The 20,948-nt window shown below is 40.2% G+C and overlaps 1 protein-coding gene across 3 annotated transcripts in view; it reads right to left on the bottom strand.

The window, feature by feature from the left end:
• lrfn5a (leucine rich repeat and fibronectin type III domain containing 5a) overlaps positions 1-20,948 on the bottom strand; it is a 125,064-nt gene that overhangs the window by 82,310 nt on the left and 21,806 nt on the right. For 2 of the 3 annotated variants that reach the window (XM_020084854.2, XM_069536062.1), the window contains one exon: positions 17,216-17,271. The exons of the other annotated variant lie outside the window; for it this stretch is intronic. The gene's annotated coding sequence lies outside the window, so the exon portion shown is untranslated. The remainder of the gene's footprint in view (positions 1-17,215; positions 17,272-20,948) is intronic. 3 annotated transcript variants of the gene reach the window in all.

Raw genomic sequence — 20,948 nt, 5'->3', positions numbered from 1 at the left:
TGCTGGTTGCCTGTTTATTTGAACTGAATGATCCAAATCACACCAGATTTGGCACTGCAATCCTTGTGCCACAACAATAATTGTGCCAAGTGTGAAGCCGATCAGATGAATGGTTCTCCAGTAATGCGTTCCAAATACAGGCAGTCAGAAAGAGATTTTAGAGGAAGTAGCAGCAAGATTACTCCATTCAAAAAATATGCTAAATAACAGAGATCTGATCACTCTGCCCAGATCTCTCATTTTCTGTCTCACCTTTTGCTTGCTTTGCGATGCTGGGGCACAAGCTGATTGTGATATGAATTACCTAGTTTTGCTTGTATACTTTCATGTGATCAAAAAGAAAGCAGACACTTGGTCTCGTCTTTAATCCCACTTCTGTCTTGAAGAACGTCAATAGTTGAGGACTGATGACCCTCATGTGTTTAGATTGACTACCTGGCTGGTTTGAAACACCATTAAAATGTGATTGTTCAAGTCACACAACTGCAGGTACACGCATGTTCAGTGTGATAACACTGTGTCCCTGACCACTTCTGGAGGTTGTTGGGCTGATTGTTCTCAGTACATCTTGGCAATTACACCTGTATTTTCATGTGGTCAAGCTCTCAATCCAATCAGCTATAGGACATTTAACTGCCACTAAATGATCTCAGTAAAATCAGACTGAGACATTGTACAACAGTTGTAGGAGTGGCTTAAGAAATGTATATATAAATTAAAATACATTTTATTTATATAGTGCTAAATCATAGCATACATTCACATGCAATATGTGTTATATTACTGTTCTTGTTATTTCAATTGATTTCAATCTGATGTGCAATATGTCTACATCATATCCAATATCCCATGTTACTTCCTTATTATTTCACTTCTACTCACTGCCACTGTTTAGTATTATAGTTTCTATGTCAAATGTAACTGCTTATTTTGTGCTTATACTTATCTTATTCTCATTTATATTGATATTTAGTCTAAGATACTGGTTCTTATCTTGCATTATCTCAAGGCAACTTGAGGGGTACATAGTAAGGTCGAGACCATAGGAGTTACAGAGAAACTCAACAGTTTTCAAAACCAGCGGGCTGCATGGTTGTATTTCTGATCTGTTGTTCCTATAGTCCTGGTGCACAATCAGTGGCCTGTTCAGCCTGTGTGGGTGGTTCCTGCGCCAATTAACACCCATATGTCCCTCATATGTTTACTTCTGCTATGTTTACTTCAAGTCTATGGGGGGGACACAGAGTACTGTACATGTTACTTCTAGGTCATTGCATCACCTCATTAGAGTTTACACATAGATTGAAGGGATTCATTAAATGCAAAGTGACTAAAAATATGATGTTTATTTAATGCATCCCAGTACCAGTAGGCAGTGTGTTTTGGTTCATGGAAGTCATTCTGTCCACAGCCTGTCAAGGTCCACTGGGTACGGTACATCTTTTCTGGCCCCAGTCAATCAGAAGCCACTGAACTGGCAGCGTTGGTGCTCTGCTGTGCCTCTTGAGTCTATTTATACATTATGTATGCACACACACACTCACAACTCAACATATAGACAGTGACAGAGCAATAATCACATGCCTATACAGTATGTATGCGTCATATCATTTTAAGTCATGTATATGATCCATTTAATTCATGTGTGCTGGAGTTACAGGACAATTCAGCTATACTGCATGCTATACAAAATATGCTCATATGTTGTTACAAACAACATATGTGTCTCGTTTGAATATGACTGAATACGTGGTGGAGAGATTCTCAGCACAAATATTCACATAATATCTTCAGAGCTTTTCGACTGCATCTCAAGCTCTTTATTGAGCAAAATAAAATAAAAAAACAGGGATATGCCAGCTTCTGATGCTTTCTATCCATTGTCTCTTGTGTGAATGGATAATACTCCCATCACTAAGCTGCTTTAAATTCTGATTGTGTGCATAACCAACGGTTCCTCTGATCTGATATCTGTCCCTGTTGCCCATGACCCACCTTTAAGCCAACATCATGCCTTTCATAAACCTCAGAATGATACATCCTCTTAGAGATTACTATAATCCGTGTACTAATATTGCATAATGCTGTAGGTCCATGCTACCTATATGTGTATTACATAAGATCATAATGGAAACACTCACCATCTGGTTACTGTGACGTTTGTGATCCTCTGTATGGATAACAGACAACCTTACTTTTCAATTGCACGCAACACAACAGACTATCAAGCCTTAAAAACAATTAAAACATTAAACAACAAAATCACAATGCATACAGTGACAGAAACAGAACAGAAAAATACATCATTCCAACTATTTAACATTGTATTATTTTAAAACCTGGTCATTCTAAGAATTATTTAAACTTTAAACACTTTGTCCCACATAACATTGTTGAAAGAAAAATACCCCTGAGAAAACAGGGTATCATTGATAATATGACAGTACCTGCAGTAATCAGGGTTAGAATCAATAACTGTACTTTGGATCATGTTAAAAAGACCATTCACACTCCTCATGCCAACCAAATAGTTACTTTTGCCATTTTGTGACATTGAAACAGGGCTGGATCGCCAACTGCACAAAGAACATAATCTCCCAGACCTAATACGACACATAGCCTACTCATGCTATCACTAAAGCACACTGATCTAAGAGCTAACATGTTAAATGCTCAAAGTCAGGTCCTGTATTTCTGATATCTTGCCCCCCCCCCCCTGCATGGCTTGTATCAAAATATAAATAGTCCCTACATACATTTGTGTGTGATAAAATTACCACAAACAGGAAGCCATTGGGGCATGCTGCTAATTTTTGCCTCTAGCCTCGCTTGTGAGTTAATCTACCGAGGCCTCTGATTTAAACAAACACAGAAAGAGCATCACTTGGAGGCAAAAACTGTTTTCTTCATTTTGCAGACTTAAAGCAAGACAATGTTACTACAGATGAACAGCAGCACATTTGATCATGCCATTAAATTCATCTAGTTCACAAGATTCTCAAGCCACACACTTTTAAGACGTCATCATTTGTGACATGCTAAATGGTTGCGCAAGTAGAGACAACATTTAAATTGAGTAAAGTGACTCAGAACTGCCTTTAACACAGTCATACCAGTCTTTAGTTTATTAACTTTAGCTAACATTAGCCACCAAAAGCTACTGGTCATAGCAATAGACTGTATATTAGGATGTACGACATGACAGCTACCCCAAATTGAAGCCAAAGCATCTTGATCACACATGGTGGCTGGCTGCAGTATAGGTAACAATCCTGCATCCTCCATGTTAGTGGATGGAACATGCACCAAACTATAAAAGTCAAAATTCACACACAGTTCTCACAAAAAGATGGTTTCTGTCACTTTAAGTTCTTCCTATCACATTTGTCCAAGTGTTAATAATCCTATTAGTCTGGTGTCAGTTAATTATTTGATGCAGGGTGAAACATTACATGACAGCTCAGACTAACTCGCAATTGGTGGAGCATGCATATCAGCGAGATGGTCCTGGTTACTTTAGCATCACTTCTGAAGAGGGGGAGGAATAGGCAGTGCTTCGTAGTTTATAATATACCTATATTTTATGCTCTAGCAACAAAACCTCAAGAGTGTTGAATTCCTAAAGATTTTCACAAGGCAATGGATTTTACATAAATGCAAAATCCATTAAGTTAGATGGACAAGATTTTCAACACACCAATAATACAACTCAGCTGAAAAGGTTTTGTCAGAATTTCTTGAAGGACCAGGTAATATTCTCAGGCTTGTACAATGCTACAGACATCCAGATCCAGGGCCTCACGGAACAGCTGAAGGTCTGTTTCTGTATTAGTTTAGGAGGTGCTGGGACATGTGCTTGTGTCTTTTCTGTCTTTTCTCTTGTAGGATTTTGACCAAGCTGCTTGTATTATATTGAGTTGGGCAGAGCTGGGCTGTCTGCCAGACAGTGATGCAATTACATTGTTAACAGTCTTTGTGTCAGGCACTGTGAGCTATACGCAGGTCGTAGCCTTTACCTCCCTCACTTTCTGAGATGGCATTGCACTTGCTCTGCCTTGCTCTGACTCTCTGTCTCTCCCTGTCATCAGGGTGGACACTGAAAGCTTATGAAGGTGACGTGAGATTGTGCCGCTGCTTAAAAGGCATTTGACTATATTCAAACTTTCTGTGCATCTCTTTGTCTTGCTGATGTTAAATGTACCTTTACTTCTGTCGATTGGTTCACCTTTCTATGATGCAACACCCACCCTTCTCTTCAAAACCCCAAGTAGTTAAAACCGCTAAGAGACTATAATTTGAAGAGGTGTTCAGAGACATGTCTGATCAATGTAAATGCAATGTGTCTTCAGCTAACATAAGAACTGAACCTTATAGAGACCTAGAAACAAAGGAGGCTCAGAAGTAGGGAAGAGACATTTCAGATCATTAGATACTGTGCTAGGTCAAACAGGCTGTGCTAGAAAGGAGAATGAGAGATGAACATATATTTTTGGATCAGAAAGTGAACAAAGGATGATTCATTTCAACAGATCCAACTAGGGAGAATGAAAGAGTCAAATCTGCAAACATAATCTAAGATATGTGTGAATCTACTTTGGTTCAGCTATTACTATTTTCTTAGCGGGTCACTGGAGTTGAAGCATACCTCACTAAATGAGAACCAATACCAGTAAGTAGGTAACATCCTGGACAAACTATAAGAGAGGGGCTAATAGTCACAGAAACTCAAAAGCACAATTAAGGCTTCTAAATAACAAATAAAAAAGCAAAGAGTTGGATGTGAAAGAGTAGATGATACAACTAACAGGTGATCAACTGTGTTGTAAAACCTTAAGTACGCAAATTCCTCTCTTTTTATTATTGTTAGCAAACAAACTTCCACTTCTCCTCCTCAACAAAAACTCAGGTCTGGAGCTGCAGCCGATGCCTGGTACAGAGTGAGCAGTCTGGTTGTGTCATGAGCTTTGGATTTCCCTCTCAGATAATTTACTCATACAGTGTCAGTGGAATTAACATCTCTACTGCCACACACTGTATGTCCTCCTCAGAGTGAACTTCAGAATCAGGTGGTAATTATCTGTGGACCCATCACCCTTCAGCGGCATCTATTTCATTCAGTCATTACTAATATGAAATTGCTGATTACAGAAGCTTTAATTATTTTTTAGTTACCAAAATTAGTTGAACACTCCTTAAATCTGTCTTTAAGAAAAATGTTTACACTGTGATTCCAAAGATCTTAACAGTTTTCTGGTTCTCCCCATGCAAAACAGTAGGTCACCATTACTGTCCCTTAAAAGGTTACAACAGTATTAACATTTAATTCTCCAGTCACCTCTGGGGCCATTAAATTCTTCCTTCTTTTGAAAAACCTTGCGTTCAGAGATGAAAATGTAAAATAAAGACCGTATTCTCAACAGGGTTATCTTGCCGTAACATTCAAAGGTTTAAGCCGCTGTGACATCCTTCAGAGCTGTGGGTTTTTTGCTCGAGAGGATTTTGAAATCCCATTTAGGTGTTCTGTTATATTTGCCTCCTCCACTTTACTGTGATTTGTGGAAGTAGCTTTGATGGCAGCCACCTCCCTGTCGTTAAAAAGAAAAAAGACCTAACACCAGTGACAGGATGTGTTCAGTTTAAAATAGGTCACCGTGTTCCTGTTCCCGCTCGCTAAAACACTTAAGGATTCTTGTACCTGAAAATTCATCATCCTTCTTTTATTCTTTCTCTCCTTTTTAAATATTTAAAATGACTTTTAGAGATATTACAAGATATTACAACTTTGCTTACTTCTATGACCTTATTTCTCTGTTGGCTCTCACCTGGACTTGTAGTTTAAATAAAGGTTTTCAGTAGCTTTTAATTGCTTGTTCAGATTATCTTAAACACAGGGTGTACAGTAAGCACATACTGTACATATTCAAATATGGACACACACTCACTTACTCACGCACACACACACACACACACAAAGATCCTGAAGTGGAAACACTCTTACTCTGCCAAAAACAACCTCCTGGTGTTCCCAGAGGTAAAGACCATGACCTTGAATTACACTGCACTCGTTGTGGTTGTATTTTATATTTTTCTGTGTGTGCGTGTGTGTGTGTGTGAGGTGATTAATCAGACCAGCATCTTCAGCAATGTCAGCCAGGAGGTGATATATGATAGCTGAAAACACACACAAATTGCATACACAAACAAAAGCACAGGTTATACACACTCTCTCTCTCTCACACACACAGACACACACACACACATACATACATACACAAAGTAAGCTTACACCTGCAGTAACTTTAACAAATGAAGTGAACGTCTTTTAATTGAGAGCTTTGTTCCTGCACATTATGGCTCACAGCTTATTGTTATTTTGTGTCAGCTCTCATGGCAATACGCACACACACACACACACACACACACACACACACTCCATTGCACATTCAATTCCTGGTAGGTCCAACACAAACTCACGATTTGGGCTCATTGTAAACCATATTGTGTGAAACTTGCAGCATAATTGCATATTATTTAACAATCACTTGACAATTACTTGTACAAACCCACACAGTTTATAACTAATAAATACTTTCATATTCCTCTGGGTTGATGCTTTGGGAGCTGTAGGCTTCTCTTGGTTTTCATTTTGTTGCTCTGTGCAGATGAAGACTGGACACGGAGAGCACAGTCTGAGTGATACAAGAGTGTATGGAGTTGCACAAAGTGTACCTAACCTTACACATACCTGTCTCGTAGAGCCAAGGGTATTTCCTCTTAAGCTTTTCTGAGAGGATGAGGATGGCCCGGTCTACCTCTATCATTCTGAACAAATGCCACATGAAACAGTGTTGGAGGAGGCTATGCAACTTGTGGACTTACTGGGTGCACACAAACACATACACACACTCGTTCCTTCAAGTTCCTTATAGTTCCTTGCACTATTTTTTGCCTTTTAATCAAGCAAATAGACAATCACCCTAATGAGTGTAAGTGAGTAAATGTGGTAAGAAGTAGAAGCTTCTCGCCTACAAAGTGTCCTGATGGCCAAAACCACAGTCGTCCCAAGCTGTTTGAACCACTGGCACAGGCGGCTGTCTCAGCCAGTGGTTCAAATGGTGTGTGTATGAGTATGTGAGAGAAACAGCCGAGGGACAGGAGAGCATTCCGTCTGAATAGTAGACGATGTGGTGGTTTAGAGGTTTAGTTTCAGTTTGGATATGATCAGCTTTCTAGATTCCCACTCACACGAGGAGCTGCCAACTTTCAATAAGAATGTGTTCACCCTTTCAAACATATGTAAATGTCATGACGTAGAAATGTCCTAGGTGGTTGACTCTATGTAAACATTGGTCTTAAAGGGATATAAAGAGTTTTGTTTTTTATGTGTGTGGTAATGTGGTAATAAATGTTATTTTCAAAACCAGCATTAATGCATGAAAGAAAAATCATGTATGATTTATTTTACAGCTCAAAATAGACTTTTAAGTGTGCAGTATCACTTAAAGGCTGCTTCCCTGACTTCTCCTCATTCTCTTTATATAAGCATGTAATTGCAGACGGTCTGCTTCCTCCACCATAAACTCAGCCCATCCACAGAGCTGCATGTCTCCACAGCTAAAGGCATTTCATCTTACAGCGTCTTAGATGGATGGATTGTAATCAGACATACTAAAACTCATCATTGTGTTGTAGTTAAAAAAGAATCAGTGTGTTAATGAGAAAATGTGAGCGGACGTAAAGACAAGCAATCCTTCTCCAGCACCATAATAACTAAGCTACAACAACTCAAGTGCTTCAAACTGCAGCTTGACTTTTGGTTGTTGATTTCAAACTGCAGCAAGCTTATCTCCATGCCTTGAAAATGAGCTACACTTAGCTGGCAGTTTATCACGAGGGACATAAAGAGGACCTTGATGAAGAAACTGCTGTTAAATTCCTTTAGCTCCTTTTTGTGCAAATACTGACCCATTATCTGAACTTATTTCTGAGGGTATGACAAAATGTGGAATGACTTATTATCTTGTTAAGAATTTGAACAGTTTCAGACCCAAGATCTGTTGATAGTGTTGCTTCAACCCAACGGCTAAAACGGTCACTGGCACTGGCATGTAATTTTAATTCCAACATATTAACGACTTGATGTTTGAATGGTCCTTCTGGCACTGGAATGTGACCAACTGGGGTTGTCATTCCTTTTCTCACATTGGTTCACAGTTTTCACATTGTCTTAGCTCATCAACCTGTTATTTTGTTCAGCTGATCTCTACCAGTGAGTGGAGGCTCAAAAACATCCTCCTCTCTCTGGATAGACAAGTCAACAAAATACCTGCCAAGTGTATCGTTTGCTGGAGGGGACTCAAGGCGACAAGTCCCTGCTTAAATATTTACTCTACTAATAGTATTAACAATCCATCATGTAGTGAAAGCTTTCTTCATTTCCCACCAAACAAACTACTAAAAAAGAGATTGGCTGAGGAATTTAGAACTGGATGTGGATTTGATAAAACATTTTTGAAAATCTGTTTCTCTGTGGATCTTGTAAAAGCTGGAAAAGGCTGGAGGAAGCTCTCAGCAGAGCTATATATCTTTGCGCTTCTCCTCCGCACAGCAGCTTGTTTTGGTGTCTTTTTGCTGCCTCGAGGAGAAAGTGCTAAAAGCTCTTAATGCAAAGGCGACAGGTTGTTCAGTGCCTTTGTGGCAAGTTACTAACGATGAGCTCTAAGTTGATCGCAGTTTGAACAGTAAATTCATGTAAATGCATGATGAGTAATGATGCATAAACCAGGACTAAACCTATGTGGTGAAGTTGAAGAGTTATTAAAACCTGCAAAGTTAAAAAGTCATGCATATTTGTAGATACATTCATGTAGTGTGATTAGAACGTAATGCAAGTTAAAAGCACTTAAATAGTAAGCGTCATTCATATGGTCATATGGTCAAAAACGGTTAAAATGTGAAGAAGACGTTTTTTCACATTGTTTGTACATGAATACAATCGTGATCTAACACGTGCTCAATTCACAAAATAAAAGAATCAATCTGTAAATCACAACATGCTCTTATTTCGAGGGTTATAAAAATATTGTTTCTGTTTTCGGCCTCATACCTGGGAAGTCACAAGGCTCGCGTGAATATTTCTCCATGTCTTTCAGGTATGTTGAAAGATCTTGTCATGTTTATGATATGTGATTACTTTCCATCTTGAATACAATGTGTTGTCAGATGCAGCAATGTGTAACACCTGTGTGTGTGTGTGTGTGTGTGTGTGTTCTGCTTCCCTGCAACACGCTGTCACACTGCTGCCCATCAAGCATGCCACATGTCACAACCACTTTCCTCTCCAAACGTCACGCTAGGGCTCAAACGCACACCTTCGAAACAGTCCCCTCACGCACAGCTCAAAATCAAAATCACGACGGCCAAACGCTCTTTTCAACTCCACACTAAGATGGGCACGGTGCGCGCAGTTTGCGACGGCGAGCAATCACCTGCATACTGATTGATTGCTGCAAGATCAAACAGAGAGGTGAAGAGAGGCAGAGAGATGAAGGGGGAGAAGGAGAGAGAGGAGTGATTTGATCCCATCTCTCCCAGTGTGTCATTACTGGGTGATTATGGAGGTAATGACCCTGTAACTCTAACACCTGTCAGCTTCACATACACACAGTTTCACTACCCTCCTTACTCTCTTTCTAATGTATCCTTTAGTCTGAGGTGTGGTGACCTAGATCCCTAAATAAGGGCCTGGGGCTTCACAGGGGTCTTTTTAAGAGGGTCCAGGGGTCTCTTTTAAATAAAAGAAGTAAACTTTCATTACTTTAATTTGCTAAATATTATACATGTTGCAGAAAGCAAGGGAGGGGTGTCTCCCTTTAGAGGCATTAGTGTGTTTTATATGATGCTTTAGTTATTTAAGACACATGACTTGTGAAATGTATCTTGATCTGCAGGAATTCATGTCGCTAAAGACAAATGCAATATGGGAATTATATATTTTACATTTTCTGGGTGGTCTCAAGTTTCAGGAGACCCAAGCAGGAGAAGGTATATTGAGTTACTGCAGTTTCATCGATGAAACCAACATGACTTAGAGATTTAGACACGGATGTCGACGTGCCCGCTGAGTTGCCAGCAAAGCTCGGGGTGAGAGATGTGCTTGAGGAGGAGAAGGGGGGATCATTTCAAAGAGTAAGAGCCGGCATCACTGAAAGCCAGACATAAAGATTGACCTGATGTAAAGCTGTAACAGGCTCAATAAAAGCTTTACTTCCCAGATAGAAAAATCAAATAAAACAAACTGACAGCTTAAACCTTTGGCTTTTATTTGAAATCACTGCCTTTGCCTTAATGTTCATTAATTAAAAACAAAACAAAAAATTAACATAAATCTTAATGTGCTTGGTGTTTTCAGCCATATCCATTTGTGAGGACAGTGGAAATGATTTGCAATAAAAGCCAAAGATTTAAGCTCTCAGGTGGTTTTATTTCATGTTCCTATCGACTCCAGAGGCTGAGAAATAAAGTTTTAGTGAAGGTTAAGTTGATCAGAAAACCCTCAGGTTTTAAGGGGTTGTTGTCAAACTGCGCGTTGGTTTTAGATGCTTATTTATAGTGCGAATCAGGTCTTAATGTATTAACACAGCCGTTTTCAGAGATGAGCTCCTTAAAAATGGTCTTTTACATATGAAGAATGCAGCAGGAGATTTTCTGGTGAGAGGTGCAGGAGGCAGGATGCAACATATAAATTCTGCTCCAGAGATCACGTTTTTCTGCTGACAGCACATCAACACTGGCATCAGCCTTTATGAGCTAAAGGACGGATCCACTATTCATCCTTCTTTATTATTGTTTCCGTCACATGTTGAGAACGTCATCAACACGCCCATTTGCTTGTCGTGAATCCTCGGGATAATCTCCTGCTGCTGATGACTTCAGGACATCACTGCTGGAAAGCAGCATTAGTAACTTTTGGGTTTATCATGGGAATTAAATACTACAAAAATCCCCAGTCTGCAATAAGTTGCAAAAGTAGAATTGGTAGAAAAGATATGTACCTCTAGAAAGCCCCACAAAGCTTTTCAAATGTTAGATTGGAGCCGTATTATTGTGGAACTCCTAGTACCTGACAGTAGAAATCTGTGTGACTGTGAATGAAAGTGAGGCACGTCTCTGCTGGATAAGAACACTGTGCTCAAGAAAAACACCCTCCTCGGACAAATGACAAACAAAGTGACAGCTAAAGTTGCACTGCAGTGAGAGGTAAAAGATGACACGAACGTGTTCTAACAGAGGTGCTGCACGATCCACTGAGGCGACTGACATCTCATCGCTCTTTTGATGATGAAATAATGGGAGGAATCGTGATGATCAGGGTGTGAATGTGCATTTTGAGTCACCAAAGGATTAAATTAACCTCCCACTGGATTCTGTGGAAACATGTAAATATGTATCACCTTATTCATTACTGTCAGCTCATTCACAACGTGACTTCAAGGCACTGACCTTGTCAGGAATGGGGAGTTGTAATAATATCATTGCACTTCATATAAAATGTGCTCCCACTGACCTTAAAGGGCTACACCGGCAATTCTGTATAAAATGGCCACGGCTGCAGACAGAAGACAAAGAAATGTTTTTACAGGCCGACATGGACTTTTCATGATAATAAATTGACCATGTTTGCAGTTTCCTATACCAACCATTGCTTTTTTTGGCAGCTAGAATCCCTCTCTTACTACGTTTTCTACAATGGTTGTGTGAGGCTAAATGCACCAGCTCAGAGATACCGTTACACAGTATGTGAGTTCCCAAGCAACAAGGTCTGAACAGAGGTCCCTATGTAAAAGTAAAAACACAAATGACACACAGTATAGGGTGACACTACCCCAGTAGCATAACAGGATTTATTTTTATAACTTCACCAGTAGCTGTAATTTATTTCAGGTATCTAAATTACTTTCATTATAGAATTTGATTGACAAAATTATCATTATAACCATTGACCATCCTCAAACATTACTGCATATGCTACTATATATTATACATATAGTATATTACATTATAGTCCCTGTCTAATTCCACAGATACTCCCTTCTCTCTCTTAGCAGTACCAAGGTCAGGTTATATATAAGGACCAACCAACAGTACTTTGTAGTGTCTACACATTCATATCTAACTCAGATGCACCAGACAGAGAGGCACCAACTCCAACTATTTTGCTCTACAGAAACTTTTCCATTTGGTAAATGATAGACAAGACATTTTGTAAATGTAGCAGCATTTGCATGTTTGTACATGTTGAGAAACAGTGACTGCCCATACAATCCACTGGACATTTCCCCCTGGTTACCATCACTGAAAGCCTCTCTTTAGTTGAGGAGACTAGTGGTTGGTCTGATACTGCCTTGTTTTGTGTGCCTGGGTATGTTGTGTTTGTGTGTGTGTTTGTGAATTGTTTGTCTGAATTTGCATATGTGCCATGGTGCGCAGATTCCCTCTGTCTCATGTTGAAACATCTCAATTATACCTCTGCACTTTAATGTTTCCCCCTGTGTGTGTGTGTGTGTGTGTGTGTGTGTGTGTGTGTGTTGTGGGATCCATTATGCCCCTGGTTTGTCAACGAACACAGCAGCAGGGCTCACAGCCAGGACTGAGACCTATCAAATTCATGTGCAACTCTCAGTGGGAAATGTATTCATACACAACCAGGGGGAGTTGTACTGGCTGTTTATTGTTTTCTATCAGATTTCTCCCCCAAATCATAATGACATTAACAGAGGCACTTTTAATAGGTTATTCTAATGAGGGAGGTAACAATTTACCTTGATAATATGTGTGTGTGTGTGTGTGTGTGTGTGTGTGTGTGTGTGTGTGTTGCTATTTCACAGTCATTCCTCTGGCAATTGCTGGCATCACACACTCACTTCTCTCTCTCTGTACTGAAAAGCACAATGAGACCACTATTGTGTCTGTACTCACAGCGTGGAGCTGTCTGTGTCTCAGTTCACATCATTATAAACCTAATGAAGAGGCTTGCTGGCAAAGTTAACCCACGGCTGTGAAACACACACGCATAGGAGGGGTAGTCAGAGAATAGGTTTCAAAGCAGCTCCCAGCTTGCCCACTGTGAACTGAATTATCTATACAGGCCATTTTAAAACAGTCATGGGTGTATGTGTATGTGTGTGTGTGTGTGTGTGTGTAGCTGACTTGGTTTTAGGGTTAGGGGCTCGGGAATGCATTACGTATGTCAATTACCATCCGCCATAGGGATAGTGTGTGAGTATGTGAGAAAGAGAGACAGCGAACGAGAGAGATTCAGTTCTTCTCCACACGTTTTATTAGCGTGACCATCAGGTGGAAAAATTGAAAATTGAATTGAAGTGAGAGAAAGATAATTCAAACTGAGCTGAGAGTTGAGGGAGAAACGGGAGTTTGGCAAAGACAAATGAAGCAATCAAACTGTGTGTTACCAGCAGCAAACAATCTTTAAGATAATCACTGAGCTCAAGCAGCAGAACCATGTCCATGCCAGTCTGTTAAAGCCACAGTAAATCACTGAATATAGATATATACATACATATATATATATATATATAATATATCATGTTGTTTAATTTTAACTCATTTAGGATGGATGTGTTTTCTACCCCAGAGTCAGATACATTTAGAAAACGGATTTGTTCCAAAAACTGCTCAACCCTGAAACGTAGCCGTCTATAATAAACAACTCACATTTGAGATGTTTATTGCAGCAGCAGGATATAGAGTTTGGACTTGAGGCTCTGACTTTGTTATGTCCTTATGTTTACATTAGTGATGAGAAAACATCCTAACCTTAACCCCCGATCAGAGTCTACAGGTGGATGCTGGGGTGGTGGAAGGGCTGAATTGACAGGTACTGATGCAAGAAGCAGCATTGACGAGCAAAAGGGAGAGATAAGAAATTATTAACCAATAGAAAGTCAAATTGGGAGGATGAGCATCATATCCTCCACAGCTCAAGTTGGCTTCCTGAACTAGCTCACAAGCGTGGCTCCATTTTAGTGCCGCCAGGATTTCTACAGCGGTAAACAACAGAAAAAAGCCAACTCTTAAACCCTCCTGGTGACCGCTGTGGTTTGGTCTCTCAAGCTGCGAGGTCGGCCACAGGTTCAATTAAGACCCAGCCCTTCTGTGTGCTTTCCCAGCTATACCCCTAAACACTGTCCTGTCAATCATACAGGTATAAAAAGCCGATAGAATAGGTTATAAAATTATGTCAAATTGGCAAATCACAACAGTTTTCATGCCTGATGGATGACTGAATGAATGAATGAATGATTTTTCACTTTCATCTTTCTTTCCTCTCCTTTCGTCACTCGACCTCTCTCTCCTCTCCCCCATTGTCCTCTCCATTCGTCCTCAGTGATGTGCTGTGATGCAAACTGCCATAGTTTCTACTCTGTACTGTTTCTCCTTCTCTCCCCATCCCATGTGCATATCCCACCATATTCCTCTGAGACTCCATCCATTCTCTCATGTGTCTCCTTTTACTTCTCTTCCTCACATTTCCCACCTCCCTCCTCTTCTCCCCTGAGACTAAACAAGCACCTTTTTGCTAATTTTTACACTTTCTTTTCTCTCCTTTACCCTCATTGTTTTTTCTGTTCTTTTGTCCACCCCATCCTCCTTTCAATTACCGTGTCTGGACAGCATCTGGCCTAGTGTGTGTGTGTGTGTGTAGGTGACCAGGTGTCTAGGCAGTGGTGTACTGGGCTCTTGTCATTCTGAATGGAACAGATGCTAACAGATAACAAGTCGCTGGCTTTCCCTGCAGGTTTGGAGACAAATTAGAAACGCAGTCACATTATTCTGTCAGGACCTTCTCTGTGTCACTTTGGGTTGTGACTGAAACAAACGGCTGCATGTGAGAAAATGATCATCTTATCTAATCAGCCAGTTTAAAAAATAGAAAGAGAATCAGACTTATTGATCATTATATGACCCATGTTTTGGATTAGAGGAGACATGTTAAGCTCATATCCACTGTCATGTTTCAGCCTCTGTCTGAAACACTTGGTTTCAGCCCCTGTCTCTTTGAGGGCCTTCTCCCAATAAAGTCAAAGCTGTTAGACACACGTGAATCAAATATAATTTGTTAAAGTTCACCAAAGTTGAATTCTACTGTGGATTTGCTTTGCCACAGGAATCAATTCACCCCTTTGCTGGCGTTGATGGGGGGGTACCCGGAGGCAAAGGTTTTCCTCTGCTACATTCATGTATGTGTGACCGGGCCCTTAGGGGGCACGCTGACTAGCCATTTGGCGTGCATTATGCAAATGTGGGCCATCATTATGACACCGCAGTGATGACGTAGTGTTTCAGGAGCTGCAGGAGCTGTTTAACATTACAGACCTTTTACGAAAGAGAAATACAGGAACAGCATCATATGTCAAGCTGATGTGTTGTTCATGGTCTTTAACTCTTTTCCGTGTTCCATTGATAAATTCTGTCTGCAACTAAACATCTGAAGGGCTCCACTGTGACCATACTGCTGAGCTGCCTTGAGAGTCTGTTTTCTTTCTCCATCTCTTCCACAAGCTCTTGTTCCAACACACTGAGACAAACAAGCCTAACTGTGGTCCAGGCCAGTTCAGCCACGAGTAGCTGCTGTATCTATGCCCTCTCCTGAAACGCCAGGAAGCTTCTGCCAATCAGCAGCCACTTCTTTATATCTCTGACGGATGATTTAGCAGGAGCTCGATCCTGCTGTTTCATTAGCTTAAGTTGCCTCATCATCGTTTTTCTGCACGGTAGACTCAGCATGCAGTGTGAATCAGCTCACAGCAAAAATCATATTACTCTCCAACGTAACATAAATAGGAACGATGCACCTTTATTGTGGCGGGTTACTTCTGCCCAGTAGCAGCGTCACTCTGCGTCTGAGAGAGAGGGCGGCTGCAGTTTCTGATTGTAAAATGAGCAAGTCGGTGTAAGTGTGAACAAGTTTGTCCAACAGTTGTTTCAGAGGGTTTGGACAGCTGAGCATTCACATAACAAATGTTCACAAATCCAAAACTGCACCTGAAGTTCACAGTGAACTGAGTTCACTGAGTTTAAATTGAGTAGCTATTTATTTTCATTCAAATCTTTCTTATGCAACCACATTTCTAATGTGGTTGGGGGGATCAGGCAACTTGTAACGTACATCTACACCAAACACTTCAAGGTGTAAACATGTATTTCTCTTTCCATTGTTAAGAGCAATACTGTCTGGTAACTGGGGGCAGAGTTATGACATACACTACCAACATTCCTCAGCCGAAGTGTCCTTGGGCAAGACACTGAACTCCAAATTGCCTGACAGCTTCGCCATCACTGTGTGAGTGATATGTGATACAGTGCAGCCCATAGATGCACTGTATGAAAGTGTGTGTGTGTATGTGAATGGCAAAACTGTACTCACAGAGCTTTGAGTGCTCATTAAGACTAGAAAATAACTTTATGAATCCAGACTTACTCACAGTAAATATATGAGTCATGACTTAATTATTATTCTATACTCGTTCTGAGTAATTAAAATGTACAATTAGCTCCTTGCAGGATTTACAGTTTAACTGCTTCCCTTTCTCTGATATTAGTTTTTTACTGAATAAAAATAGAAAGAGAAACTTCCTCAAGTTCTCCTGAGCCACACATCCTTGGGAAGTGTCCTTGGGCAAGATGCTGAACCCCGAATGGCCCCTCACAGATGTTGAATCCACTAACATTCTCCAGTGTTCGACAAGGTTTATACTATTAGTTTATAATACTGATCATACTTTCCTTTCTGTATTTATACTTCACTTGACACTTCCAGCTAATCCTATCAGTCTTTTTATTTTTATTTTCACTATCTGTATTTCCACTGCTACTTTAAACTCGACTACTTTATTATTTTACCTATTGCAACTGCAAACACACAGTATACTGAGAATATGTAATTTTGCCCAAGAAAAATGTGTCTTTTGTAGTCGTAATCGTATATTATTATTGATATTTTGTGTTTTTTCTATCCTCAAATTGAGATTCAGTTGGAGAGCTACCAGGCAGGTGTGAAGTGTTCATTTATGAATTGAAATAACTGGACTTCCGTTGTGAGTTGGTTGTTTTGATAGTGTTTGTGCCCTCCTCCAAGAGAGGATCAGGTTTAATATGACTATGCACAGAAATGGTACGAGTGAATGTAGATTACCTCATTGTAGTACAGTAGGGTCCGGCTTCCCCAGTGGCCGGCTGGCAGCCGTGGAGCTGATAGTTGAGAGATGAAATGGAGAAAGGAGATTAGGAAACCTGATATTAAACTTCTTATAGAGTATTTTAAAGCACCCCCCGTCTCTCTCTCTCTTTCTCCTGCACTACTGAATAAATCATGAAATTCAATCTGGCTCCACAAACACTCCAGTGTTTTGTTTCCCTACCTATTCCAGCATGGGTTACATTCTCTATTTTCTCATTCAGGATGCAAAGGTGTTTTCCAGTCATTGTTTATCCTGCGTTCCTCTTTTTTTATTTCATTCATCCATTCCATATCTTCCTTCTGGTGACAGTACTACAGGATTACGTGGCTTCTTTCCCAAAACTTTTCATACCCAGGGTTATTTTCCAGACTAAAGGTGCAACATACACTGCACAGAGAGATACTACATCTCCTGTCTGTCTGCTAAACTGCAGTGTTTGCAGTTTAGAGCGCAGCATTACTCACGAGGGTACTGCTAAACAAAAGTATCAGTGCCAAAGCAAGGTCATGGAAACACAGATGAAAGCAGCAAATTATATTCTCAGTAAATAAGAACAACCACCAACAACTCAAAGATTATTTTCTTTGTATCTAACAAGATGGTAAATACACAGTACAACATACAGATAACAGTGCATATAGTTCTACTATTTGCTAATTTACTCTTTAAACTTTACTCATTTCTGAAATATGCAATATGTATGACATTATTTTCATCACTCAGCCCAGCAGGGTCAAAGGTATCTTCCACAGCCATACGTCACCATTAACAGCTAGCTTAGCTCCAGAGGCTATATGCAGCACTGTTTAAGTTCTGCCTTCCACACTTAGACGTTAAAAAAAAAAAAAGAATATATATAAATATATATTTAATGTGCCTCAATGTAAAGAAACAATTATCACATAATGATCATGACAAAGGTTTTAGAAGCATCCCGCCCTACAAGAACAGTGTTTCATACCATAATGAAACCTAGTGATAATGAAAATGTGAAAGGATCACGTAAACTAAACTGCTTTGGAATACATCAGTTAAAACTGACACTTTCTTCTTTTATTCAAAGTGCTTAAACTTCATTGGTTTGCAGGTTTACAAAAAAGACTGTTTGCAAGGCTGTAAAAGAAGGAAGAGCCTGTGCACAGTAACACAGCTACTACTGGAGTAACTAGTTTCAACACACCACAATCCACACATCTGGATTAGTTTTCTGTCCCAATCACAGTTTCCCGCTCGGGACACACAACACACTTGGTTTTCATGCCATGCTAGCTGTCCACGTGATGCTTAAGGGAGGTAATCAGGAAATAACAGCCAGATTTGATTGGCTAAAACCTGCACTTGAGACTTTGTGAAAGACAGTTTGTTTGGCTGGAGCCTGCACCGCCTCTTTAAAAGATCACTAGAAAAGATGAGCTCAACTTCTCAGCCACCGCAGCGAAAGCAAAGCGAAGCGACAGATACCAAAATGCAGTTCAGCAGCCCATGACGTTACCACATTCAAGGTGAATGAGCAGCATTTGAGGGACTGAAGCAACGAACAGAGCTGAAAACAACTTAAATGTGTGCAATTTTCTGGATTCTCACATATCTGAATTTACTCTGATAGGGAGGGAGTTAAATATCTCCAATCAATTTACACCCTGTGTTCTCAGCCATGGTTTAGTAGATGATGGTATGCTGTGCTCCTTTTTGAAACGGTCTCTTAAGGACTCATCATCATTACTGCTAATACAATATAATACTCCTCTGTCTTCATCAGTCCATTTGTCTCTCTCATTCTCTCTCTCTCTCTCGTACCATCTCTTTCCTCTTGTCTGATGTACTAAATAATTCATTTCCATTCTTCAAGGAGTCCCCACCCCACAGCGTATTCATTTAAAGCACTCAGGACAGGGGGGAGTGTGTGGATCTGGGCAGCATTCGTGTGGCTGAATGAAGCTGAACTCATCCCCAGATCCCAAGGTACTTTCATTCCATCCACATATATGTGCATGCATAAACACACACACACACACACACACACACACACAAACACACCTGCACACGCACACAAACAAACACATTTTGTTCTTTGTGTAAATTCTGCTTGACAGTAAGTGCATGTCTTTTATTTATGGTGTCCTAGAATGTGTTTACCTGTGTTGTATGTTTTCACATATGGGTGTGTACTGTACAGAATGTGTGTGAGCTTGTGTGGAACATTGTGTCAAAGTTAAAGTGCTGTGTATCTGAGTTCATGTGTTTCTCTGTGTATGTGGAGAGACCATCTCAAACAACGTTTTTTTCAATCAGTGCATTGTGTGTGTAAGTGGTCTAGCAGTTTTCTAGTCTTGATGACCACTCAGACCACTATATAGTACAGTTTCACATTCACACAGTGCATCTATGTGCAGCACTTTTCTCCATGAGAAGCGGGAAATTGGGGGTTTAGTATCTGGCCCAAGGAATGGGATCGACTGGGATCAAACCGCCAACCGCTGTGTGTGTGTTACTGAAGACGAGAGATTTATGGAACTTACTCAACTCACTGCAGAGAACACAACTCACTCACACTCCCACCCACACACAGACTACAGCATTATTTGCAAAGGGAGGATTTGTGGTCCCTGTTAAGTGTCGTTCCCCAGTTCTGTGTCACACACTCACTCGCCTCTAGTGTCAGGAATTATGGCTCTTTGAAGGAAGCTGGATCTTATGGTTCTGTTCTTTTCTGAGAGTTCCAAAAAACGGCTCACCTTTTTTAATGGCACAGGGGTTATTTAGTTGATCTCCACTTGGATAGTGATGATGATATGATAGATTTGGATTCAAACTAGATATCCCATTATAATGTCTTCTTGCATGTGTGGTTAAGCAACACTAAATCAATGGTATTGCCAGTCTTGTAATAATCAGAATTTTAAACAATACACAAGGTGACGCCATATCCCTCTGCTTTGTCTGTGAATTCACTTTACTTTGAATTTACCCTCTGTATGAAATGTGTTATGCAAATAAGGTTGCCTTTGCTTGAATGCAATTCATGCACGTGTGTCTGTTTGACCATGGGTGGGGCTCACAAACAGACACACACAGAGCAGACACTAGGAGGTAGCCTGCGCTTTAGCAGTATTCAAACAGAATCAAGGAGAGTAACATCAGCCAGATAAATAGCTATCATTTCATGCAAACTTCGCCATTTACACAGTTAAAGGTTATTCAAAAGTTTCCTTATAGCAGGCAACCACACATCACTGTCACATTGCCTGAAGGACAGTTTAATTGATCAAACAGCTCACAATTAAAAAGGGGAAGAGCTTCACTGGCGTTTATTAAGTTAGGACAGGCAGTGGATGAAATCTGGGCACACAGATAAAATGAACGTCTCTCAGACAAGTAAGACCCGACTGCCTTCGCTCATATCAAAGAGCCGTTGAAAAAAATCGGATCGTTCACAAATGTCACAACACTACACGGCTCCATGTTTGATTGCGTTGCCTTCAGGCAGATTTCATGGTAACATCCTTGTTGTGCCAAAGAATGCAGAGTTTTCCAAATGATGAAAGATATTCCCATAGTTAGTGATTAAATATATTACTTATTTATATATAGCAATAAAGAAGATGAGTTACTATTATATCAGTGCACAAGATAATAAAATAATGTCTTTTTTATAAATCACTGCACTGACACAAATATGTTTTCATG

This window comes from Paralichthys olivaceus, chromosome 12 (assembly GCF_024713975.1).
Source record: "Paralichthys olivaceus isolate ysfri-2021 chromosome 12, ASM2471397v2, whole genome shotgun sequence".
NCBI classification, from domain to species: domain Eukaryota; kingdom Metazoa; phylum Chordata; class Actinopteri; order Pleuronectiformes; family Paralichthyidae; genus Paralichthys; species Paralichthys olivaceus.
The sequence above is the reverse complement of the archived record's forward strand: the minus strand, read 5'-3'. Positions and strand labels throughout refer to the sequence as shown.